At 37.7% G+C, this 10,847-nt stretch overlaps 1 pseudogene; it reads right to left on the bottom strand.

Annotated features, from left to right (window-relative positions):
- Window positions 1-9,921, bottom strand: part of LOC102823535 — a 71,234-nt pseudogene extending 61,313 nt beyond the window's left edge.
- Between the last annotated feature and the right edge of the window lie 926 nt (window positions 9,922-10,847).

Here is a 10,847-nt window from a genome sequence, read left to right as displayed (position 1 = left end):
CAAAGGCTTTCGATTGTGTGGATCATGACAAGCTATGGACAACATTGAGAAGTATGAGTATTCCAGAACAGTTAATTGTACTTCTGAGGAATCTGTACCTGGACCAAGAAGCAGTTGTTCGAACAGAGTATGGGAACACTGTGCTGGGGGCCAATGAGGGTAGAGGACAGCTTCAATTTGCCACTTGACACAGTTCCGGTAAATTGTGGAGTGGTCTGGCCAAACAGATAGCTCTCAGAAGTTGCTTTCTACCTTCTCTATCGAGTAATCTTAATTTTACCTATAAATATATAATTTGGCAATATTCACAGCCTTTCACTATGAATTTCTACAAACCTTAGGAAAAACTAGCTTAGCAGCAATTGCTTTCAGCCTTGGTGGATTGAATACAAAGAGAAAGTGTGTAAATTACTCCTTTTCATTAGAAAACCTAAGTAACTGCATTTATGAGGCCACAAGCAAATAGCATATTAGAGTCAACATAACCTACCCCCATAGGCCTCACCACATTCAGTCACTAGCTAGAATTCACAAAGCCCTACATACAGACACCTGTATAAACAAGCAGACAATGATGAACTTAAGTGAAGGATAGTTTTGACTTAATAATCTACACTTCTTGCAACAAGTAGCCAGGTTGGGATTTATGCCACATAACTTCCAAGTGATTTAATGAATACCTTTATTATGAAAATAATAGCACATTATGTAGGATAGAAAGTTTATGTTCTTTTAGTAGAAACAAGAAAAAACAATTTTATCTCATACTGGGAAAGAACAAGAAAGTCAGTCTGTACATCACAAAGTATTCTTGTTAAAGTTGTCTAAGGACCAGGTCCAAGAATGTTGTGACTAACTGTGTAATAATTCAAGAAATGATAAAAGTGTCAATGCATGTACTGTGTAATTTTAAGTATAAAAAATAAAGACTTGCTGAGCTGGGCTGGCAGAGGAGGTAGAAGCAGAAGGAAAAAAGAGGCGGGAGGCAAAAAAGAAGGCAGAACTCTCAGGATGCTGAAGGAACTGGGAGAGAAGGAGAGAGAGAAGAAGCAGAGAGCAGGAGGGAGAAGGCAGAGGGCAGACAGCAGAGAGAAGAAAGCAGAAGCAAGGGCAGAAGCTAGAGAGCATAGCCGGACAGCACAGCAAATTGAAAAGCCACTCGATTGTATTCATTGATTTCTTCACCTGAAGATTCCGCATATTCGCTCCTGTCCCACGACCCCCGCGGGGAACAGGAACTCCCACAACACTGAATGTTTTAGAATTGGGAAATGTGTGCAACAAGGTTGTGTTCTTTCACCATACTTATTCAACTTGTATTTTGAGCAAATAATATGAGAAGCTGGGTTATATGAAGAATGTGGCATCAGGATTGGAGAAAGGCTCATTAACAACCTGCGATATGCAGATGATACAACCTTGCTTGCTGACAGTGATGAGTACTTGAAACATTTACTGATGAAGATCAAAGAACACAGCTTTCGATATGGATTGCATCTCAATGTCAAGAAAACCAAAATCCTCAGCACTGAACCAATAAACAACATTCTTATCAAGGGATCTACCATCTACATATGTTGTTGTCAGGTGCCATCGAGTCGGAGCCGACCCATAGCGACCCAATGCACAGCAGAACGAAACAATGTCCGATCCTGGGCCAACCTCACTACCGCTGCCACACTTGAGTCCATCAATGATGCCACCACTCGTCTGTCTGTTGTGCTGTGGTGGTTTGTGTTGCTGTGATTCTGAGGGCTATGCCACCGGTGTTTTAAATAACCAGCAGGGTCACCCATGGTGGAAAGGTTTCAGATGAGCTACAAACCAAAGACAGACTAGGAAGAAAGAGTGACAAACTACTTCCAAATCACTATTCACTGAAAACTCTATGCCATCTGCATATAGAGGATTGTTAATCTAATGATGCTTTCCTTATGATGCTTTCTTCTTCATAGAATTCAGCACTCTGGATGCACTTCTTCCAAAACAGATCTATTGGTTGTTTTGGCAGTCCATGGCACTTTCAGTATTTTCCTTCAACACCACAAATCAAAGGCATCAATTCTTTTATGATCTTCCTTATTCACTGTCCAGGTTTCGCATCCATATAAGGTTATTAAAAATACCAAGACTTGGGTCAGGCACATCCTAGTCCTCAAGCGGACATCTTTGTTCTTCAATACCTTAAAAAGTTCCTGTGCAGCAGATTTGCATAATGTAATACATCGTCTGATCTCTTGATTACTGCTTCCACGAGTGTTGATAGTTGATCAATGAAGAATGAAGTCCTTGACTACTTCAAACTTTTCTCCATTGATAAGAATGTTGGAGCTCCTCACTGCATATCTACTCGATCTGCTATCTGCATATAGAGGATTGTTAATTTAATGATGCTTTCCTTATGATGCTTTTTTCTTCATAGAATTCAGTTTTTTAGATTATTTGCTCAGCATACAGATTTAATATATGTAGTGAAATGATTAGCCTGGCACACACTTTTCTTTGTTCTGTTTGAACAACTGCTTCTTGGTCTACGTAAAGGTTCTGTATAAGCACAATTAAGTGTTCTGGGAGTCAGACATATCACATTGTTATCCATAATTTGTGAATGATTCACACAGTTGAATGACTTTGTATAGATAGTAAAGCATAAGCAAACATCTTTCTGATATTATCTACTTTGAGCCAAGAGCCATCTGACATCAGCAGTGATAACCCTTGGTCCTCTTCTGAATCCATCTTGAATTTCTGGCAGCTCCCTGTTGATGTGTTGCTGCTATAGTTTTTGAATTATCTTTGTTGTTGTTGTTGTTAAGTGCCATTGAGTTGGTTCTGACTCATAACGACCTTGTATAGGTTTCTGAGGAGTGACTGGTAAGCTTGAACCACTGACCTTGCAACTTAAACGGCTTTGCAGTCTAGCACAATTATCTTTAGCAATCTTTTATTTGTATGTGATATTAATGAGATTGTTCAATTGTTTTCACTTTTTTTATTCATTATTTTTTGGGATCACCTTTCTTTGGAATTGGCTTAAATATGGCTCTCTTCCAGTTAGTTGGTCAGATAGGTGCCTTCCAATTTTTTTGGTATAGACCAATGATGTTCTGTATGTCATACCACAACTCTTTTGGTCTTCAATTTTTTGTGCTTAATGTATCAAATGTGTTCTTCAGATGATCTCTAAATTCAGTTGGCATATATTCAAGGCCATATTTTCGCTCTTGTGGACTAGTTTCATTTTCTTCAGGTTCAGTCTTAATTTTCATATGTGCAGTTGATGATCTGTTCCACAATCTATCTATTGTGTTTATTGTGGAACACACTCCAGGACTAAGTCCAGTGTTATATGCTTAAGGTCATAATTTGACTCTTGTAGATGTGTTTTATATTTCTTCAGCTTTAGCCTGAACTTGCTTATGAACTATTGGTAGTCTCTTTTACAATTAGCTCCTCGATTTGTCCTGGATTTGTTTTTGTTTTGTTTTTTTGTTAACTTATCATTCCCTTTCTTCCTTCCTTTTTCTTTCTTTCTTTCTTCCATTTTCTTTCTTTCTTTTCTTTCTTTCTTTCTCTCTCTCTGTCTCTGTCTCTTTCTTTCTTCCTTCCTTCCTTCTTTTCTTTTCTTTCTTTCTTTCTTTGATGTGAATTGAATAATAGTTTACATGGGCCAGCATCAGTTTTGCACTCGTTCTATTGTATTTTGTCTCATTGCAATGATTGCAACACCCTCTAGCATTATCATTTAATAGCATTTGCTTCTATTCCTTCTGTTTTTGTTGTTTTATTTATGATGCATGCAAAAACACTCAAGAATATATAATAATTTAAACATTCTGCAAGCCTGACCCCTGGTCACCAGCACATAATCTTTCTCTTTCTTTGAGTCTAGAGTCTTCAGCTTCTCTACCTCTCTATGCCATCTCCTCTGCCTCCATCGCTGGTGTCATTGCTTCTCTGGTTAGGGTTGGCCTTGTTTTGTCTGATGTTATTGAGTTTCTCCATCATCTCTTTCCAATTTGATTCCTATACTTTCCATCTGGTGAGGTCCACATTTTTATGTTGTTGAAAAAGTTATTGGAAATGAATAACTCGTTAGTCTTTCAAAATTTTATCATATGATCTCCAATGTCATTTCTGTCACCAAGGTCATTACTTTCCAACTACCTATTCTTCTTCTTTGTTTCCAACATTCACATTCCAATCACTAGTAATTATCAATGAATTTTTTGTGTTTGGTCAATTTCAGACTGAAAGTGTTTATAGAATTCTACAGTTTTTCATTACTGACTTTGGTGCTTGGTATGTAACTTGAATAATATAATAATAATAAAGGTCTTCCCTGTAGACATATAGATATTATCTTGTGACAGACCACATTGTGTTTCAAGATAGATCTTGAAATGTTCTTTTTGATGATGAATGTGACACCATTCTCATATTCGCTCTTTCCAACATATAGACCATGTTACTGTCCAATTCAGAATGACAATATTTGTTCATTCAGCTCACTAATATCTAGGATATTGATCTTCATGCATTCCATTTCATTGTTTACTCTTTTTAATTTTTCTAGATTCATAATTCATATATTTGCAATAATCAGCTGTGCAACCCTATTCTTAATCAATGTGATTTTCCATCACCATTAACACTTTTTATCCCTCTTTTCTGACCCTGGTAAGCACAAATAAACGTTGGTTTCTCTACATTTTCCTTTTCTTGTCTTTATATAAATGAAGTCATACAATATATGTCATTTTTTTATTGTCTTCTTTCACTCAGCATAATGTCTTGCAGCTCCCTCCATATTGTAGGATACATCGAGGCATGGTTTCTCCTCCTGGATGATTCTTTTTGTTTCTCCTCCAACAAATTCTTTTGCTAAGGCATCATTCTCAGAACAAACTAACTTATAGTTTTGTACTTTCAAGCTATTTTATTGAAGCCTTGCCAGGAAATTAGCACTTTCTGAGATACCTAATGTGGCACATTAAGCAGAGAAAATTCTGCCTTTCTGTTTAGAAATTTTGGATATGTTAACCAGCACAGAAAGTTTTTAAGTTGTTTTTCTTTCATGTATCATTATGTGGTACATATTATGCTGAGTCTGCTGTGTGTGTAAACAGGAATGACTCCTGAATTTATCTATTTTTAGTGATGTGTTTTCTACAAATTAAGATTACTTTATTTAGAGTTTGCTGATAGTCTGAGTAGCGTTGATAACATAGAAGCCCTATAATTTGTTGGCTTTAGTTTGAGATAAAATGCAAAGACCAAACCCATTGTCATTTCATCAATTCTGACTCATAGTGACCCTGTATAGGGTTTGCAGGGAGCTGCTGTTGGGTTCAAGTTGCCAACCTTGAGATTCGCAGTTGGTGCTAGTTCTATAGCACCACACTAGTGATCCTATAGTACAGAGTAAAACTGTCCCCATAGAGTTTCCAAGGTTGTCCTGGTGCATTGCTTTGGGATAGGCATTGAACTGCTAACTACAGGCTCTGCAGTTCAGACTCACCAGTTGCTCCTTGGAAACCCTAGACAGGTTTGTGAGTTGGAACTGAGTCAACAGCACTAACAATAACAGAAATCTTTAAGGAAGCTGACTGGCACATTTTTCTCTTGCAGAATGGTTGGTGTATTCAAACCACTGATATTTCATTTAGCAGTCAAGTACATAGCCACTGCACCACCAGAGCCTTTTAGTTTGACATGCCATTTTCCTTTTCATTTTGATAAAGTCCTGGGAGAATGAAAGTTTGGACAATATTACATACTTCTTATTTCAATTATTGTGTCTGCTTGCTCTGTTGCATATAAAAAGCTGTCAGAGTTATAATGGAATTTGAAACCAGAGATACTTGGATACTCCTTTAGATTGCAAAACTTTAAAATTTCTTGTGGCATCCTTTTAAAAATGGCTTTGCTAATATGCATGTGAAACCTGGACAGTGAATAAGGAAAACCATAGAATAATTGATGCTTTTGAGTTATGGTGTTGGAGGAGAATATTGAAAGTGCCATGGGCTTCCAAAAGAACCAACTGATCTGTGTTGGAAGATGTGCAGCCAGAGTGATCCTAGAGGCCAGGATGAACAAACTTTGTCTCTCATAGTTAGGATATATTGCCAGGAGTGACCAGTCGCTGGAGTTTGATACCATGTTTGGTAGGGTGGAGGGTCAGAGAAAAAGAGGAAGGCCCCCCCAGCAAGAGGGATTGACTAAGTGGCAGCGTCAATGGGCTCCAGTGTGGCAATAATTGTGAGGTTGGTCCAGGATGGGGCTTCTTCTGTTGTGCATAGTGTCACTATCAGTTGGTATAGACTTAATGGCACCTAACAACAAAAATAACAATAGCAGTTTCAACCTGTGTTCAGTACAGCTGTCATGAATGAATGGATAAATTACATATTCTTATTATAGTGTAGGTAACTTGTTTAGCTTTTCTGGTACCTTGGCCTTTTGCTTATATTATACTGTTTTTCAGACATGATTGCTATAGATTGTTTTGTTTCTTTAAGTAGTACTTACTTTGTGGCAGTTAGTGCCATATAGATTTAATGGTTACAATGATGACAAATATGGTCATAAGAGTAAGGGTGGTTCTTGACAATTTTCATTCTCCAACATTTTTTTAAGCTAATGATAATCAGGGAAGATGGGCTTTTCTTATTCCTCAGAGCCTGGAGCTCAATAAAGATCTATTGTTGTTGTTGTTAAGTGCCGTTGAATCAATTCTGACCCATAGCAACCCTGTATAGGGTTTCCAAGGAGTAACTAGTGAGCTTGAACCACTGATGTTGCAGTTCAAATGACTTTGTAGTCTGATGCATTAGGCCATAGTGCCACAGCAGGACTCTCAATAAAGGTCTATAGAGGATGTAATTGTTTTCAACCCTGATGTTCAGATTAAAGCTTTTTAACTCAAAAAAAAAAAAAAAGAAAAAATAATAAAATAAAAGGAAAATGAGTTTTAAAGAGCCCAGGGTTTCAAAGTGTTGATAATTTGACTGCTACCTGAAAAGTTGGTGGTTTTAACCTACCCAGTGAGACTGCAGGAGAAAATTCTGGAGGAAAAAGAACTAGTAACTTACATCTGTTAAAATATACCCATGAAAACCCAATGGGAAAGTTCTACTCGGTCACATGGAGTAATTATGTGTTTAAAACAACTGGAAAATTGTTTTAACAATAACAACCGCATAATTAAAAAATAAATAAATAAAATAAAGGAATTACTAAATTTTAGATTCATATATTTTTTAAAAAGAATCATAAATACTTAACTAGACCTTATAGTTCAAGAAAATAATTAAAATTTTAAATTATTTTGGTTTTAGATTTGTTTTACTTTGTTTATCTAATTCTACATTTTAATGCTTGAAGAGATCAAATTATGATCACCTATGAATCTTTTACTTTTTTTTAGTCTAGCAAAAATGTCAACTTGGATATTCATTTGAAGTCAGTAGAACAGTGGCAATGAAGGATAAGCACTGGATTGCTAATGCCAAGTTTGGCAGTAAAACCCATCAATTGATTATTGGAAACCATTTATGGGGGGACTATGAATCACAACAAATTTGGTGGCCCTTCACATATATACACATACACACACAAACATACACACACAGCAGAACTGCAATGAAAGGGAGCTTAAGTGTATCTTTGTTTAAGCTTCCTGCTTGTCCTTCTCTTGTATTCCACTCATATGAAACATTTTTAGCTTTTGTACCATTATGCTGCATTGACCACAACCCATAGGTCAGTTTGTTGTACTGTGGTGACTTATGTGTAACTATGATCCTGGAATCTATGCCACTGGTATTTCAATTTCAGTGAGGTCAGCCATAGTGGATAGTTCTCATATGAGCTTCCAGACAAAGACACATTAGGAAGAAAAAGAGAGGGATTACTTCTGAATATTTAGTTATTGAAAAACTTATGAATAGCATGGAACACTGTCAGATCACCCCAGATATTGACTATTGAAACATGATGAAGAGTACCAAATATTGTCAGAAATAGTGCTAGAAGATGAGTCCCTCAGGTAAGAAGGTACTCAAAATGTGCTTTGGTGCTCAAAATGCTTTTAGTTGTCACATCAAAGTAGAGTTGACAGTGGTGATGTGAATTAACTAAAGCACTCAGGACATTCATTTCTGATGAGGTACAACTGAAAATGAAGAGAAACTGCTGTAAACATCTATTAATAATTGAACCATGGAATGTAAAAAGTATAAATCTTGGAAAACTGGAAATACTAAAAAATGAAAATGAAACGCATAAGCATCAATATCCTAGGCATTATTGGACTGAAATAGACCAGTATTGACCATTTTGAATCTGACAATAATATGGTTTAATATGCCAGAAATGACAAATTGAAGAGTAATGGCATCACATTCATCATCAAAAAGAACATATCAGAACATATCAACATCTGTGTTGAATTACAACACTGTGTGTGATAGGAATATCCATACATCTACCAGTAAGACCAGTCAGCACCATTGTTATTCAAATTTTCACATCAGCCACAAAAGCCACTGATGATGAAACTGAAGATTTCTATTTATTTATTCAATCAGAAATTGATCATACATGCAATCAAGACGGACTGAAAATTACAAATGATTGGAATGCAAAGGTTGGAAACAAAGAAGGATCAGTTGTTGAAAAGCATGGCCATAGTAATAGAAATGATACTGGATATTGCATGATATAATTTTGCAAGACCAATGACATATTCATTGAAATACCTTTTTAAACAACATACATGACTATACACATGGAACTCACCAGATAGTATACATAGAAATCAAATTTACCATATCAGTGGAAAAGCTCCATATAATCAACCAAAGCATGGCTGGGGCAGACTTTTGAGCAAATCGTTAATTGCTTATATGCAAGTTCAGCCTGAAGATGAAGAAAACTAAAACAAGTCAACAGAGAGAGCTAAAACATAACTTACTTAGACCACATGCCATCTGAATTTAAAGGTAACCTGAAAACCAGATTTTAGTATTAGACACTAAATACCGAAGACCAGATGAGTTGTGGGATTATAAGAAACGAAGTAAAACACCAGAATGAATATCAGAAAAGACTCTGAAATTTGCTTTCTTACCTAGAGATGCTAAAGCAAATGTTAGAAAAGAGGAGGTAAAAGAGCTAAATAGAAAATTTCAAAGAACACCTTGAAAAAACAGAGTCACATATTATAACGGAATTTGCGAAGACCTGGAATTAGAAATCCAAAAGTGAAGATCATGCTCAGAATTTCTCAAGCTGAGAGAATTGAAGAAAAACTTAAAATCTTGACTTGCAATATTGAAGGATTCTATGGGCAAACTAGGAGTCCCAGTGTGGGGCTGTGTGTTAATGTTCTGGACTGCAAAATCGGTTTTGAACAGCAAGGTCTGAGGTTCAAGCTTACCAGCTGCACTTCAGAAAACCCTATACAGGGTCACTACAGGTTAGATTGATGTTCAGTCATTTCAAAGGATAGCATATGATCAAGAGCCAATGATACTGAAGACAGAAATTCAAGGTGCATTGAATGCACTGACAAAGAACAAGCCTGCACTTCCGGCACTTCCCTGACTGGGCAGCACAGGTACACAGGCTCCAGAGAAAGGGTGGGTGGTATCACATAAGGGAGGCCCCTGCCTGGTAGACAGACAGTCTTTCGGCAAACGTAAGTCTTTAGCCTTCAACATTATGAACTTGCTTTTTTGAAGGATCAAACTACTGGGGAGTTGTGGGCATATTGAGCTTCTGCCCGCCTGCACTTGGCTCCCACTCCCGGGACTTTGTCCGCCCACTGGGCAGCTTGGAGTGCAGGGAGCTCCCAAAGAGCAAGCAGGGCTGCGGGAACTGGCACGGTCCTTCACCGGGGGGCCTCGTTGCCATGGGGGGTGTTATTGGCGTGGATATAGGGCAGGTCGGGTGCCCACTGCACAAGGAGACAGAGAGGGGAATTTTTGATGTTGTCAGACACGGACACCATCTGCCTGGAGCCACTAACCCCGCCCTCCACCCCCTCTGAGTAGCCTAGCCCTCTGCCCAGCCTCTGAGGTTCAGGCCCGCCCATCAAGGCACAAGCCAGCCCAAGCTGAGACGCTTTGAGTTGTTGTTTAGCACCAATTACAAAGCATTCCTGCTGTGGCTATGCGGGTTAATGCACCAGACCACAAAGCCTTTTGAAATGCAAGGTCAGTAGTTCGAGCTCACCAGCTGCTCCTTGGAAACTCTATACTGGATCTTTTTTTTTTTTTTTTTTTCCCTTTCTTTTGTGTTTGACTAGAGACTGCCTTATTCAATCTTATTTTTTTCTGGTTCTAAATTCTTTTTTTCCATCATTTTTGCTTGTTTGTTTATTTTGTTTTTTGTCTTGCTTTGTTTTTCTCTCATTAACACTTTTGTTTTTTATTTTTATTCTGGTTTTGTTTTCTACCCAGCTGGTGTAGTTTGGCTGTCACATAGTCTCCCCTCTGCTATTGGAGAACTCTTTGTCTCCCTACATTACACGAAAAGAGTCAGCAACTGCTGCCAAGTAGCCAAGCTGCAATAACACTTTATAGAACACCAAAGCCAGGCAAGAACCAATACCAGCTGCCATATACCAAGGAAAGAAGCAACACCTGTGAAAGTTATGCTGAATTAAGCAATAAGAAGAGTGAAAAGGGAAGACTACATCCTGACTACATCTTCCTGGAAGCAATCAGAAAACATAAAAAATTACCAAAATACATACTTAATTAAGTATTAGGGCCACAGATTAACATTAAACATGTCCAAGAAGCAAAAGCAGATGACCATATCAGCACATGTCCAGA

Source organism: Chrysochloris asiatica, unplaced genomic scaffold, assembly GCF_000296735.1.
Source record: "Chrysochloris asiatica unplaced genomic scaffold, ChrAsi1.0 scaffold00248, whole genome shotgun sequence".
NCBI classification, from domain to species: Eukaryota; Metazoa; Chordata; class Mammalia; order Afrosoricida; family Chrysochloridae; genus Chrysochloris; species Chrysochloris asiatica.
This window is presented reverse-complemented; position numbering and strand designations above follow the sequence as displayed.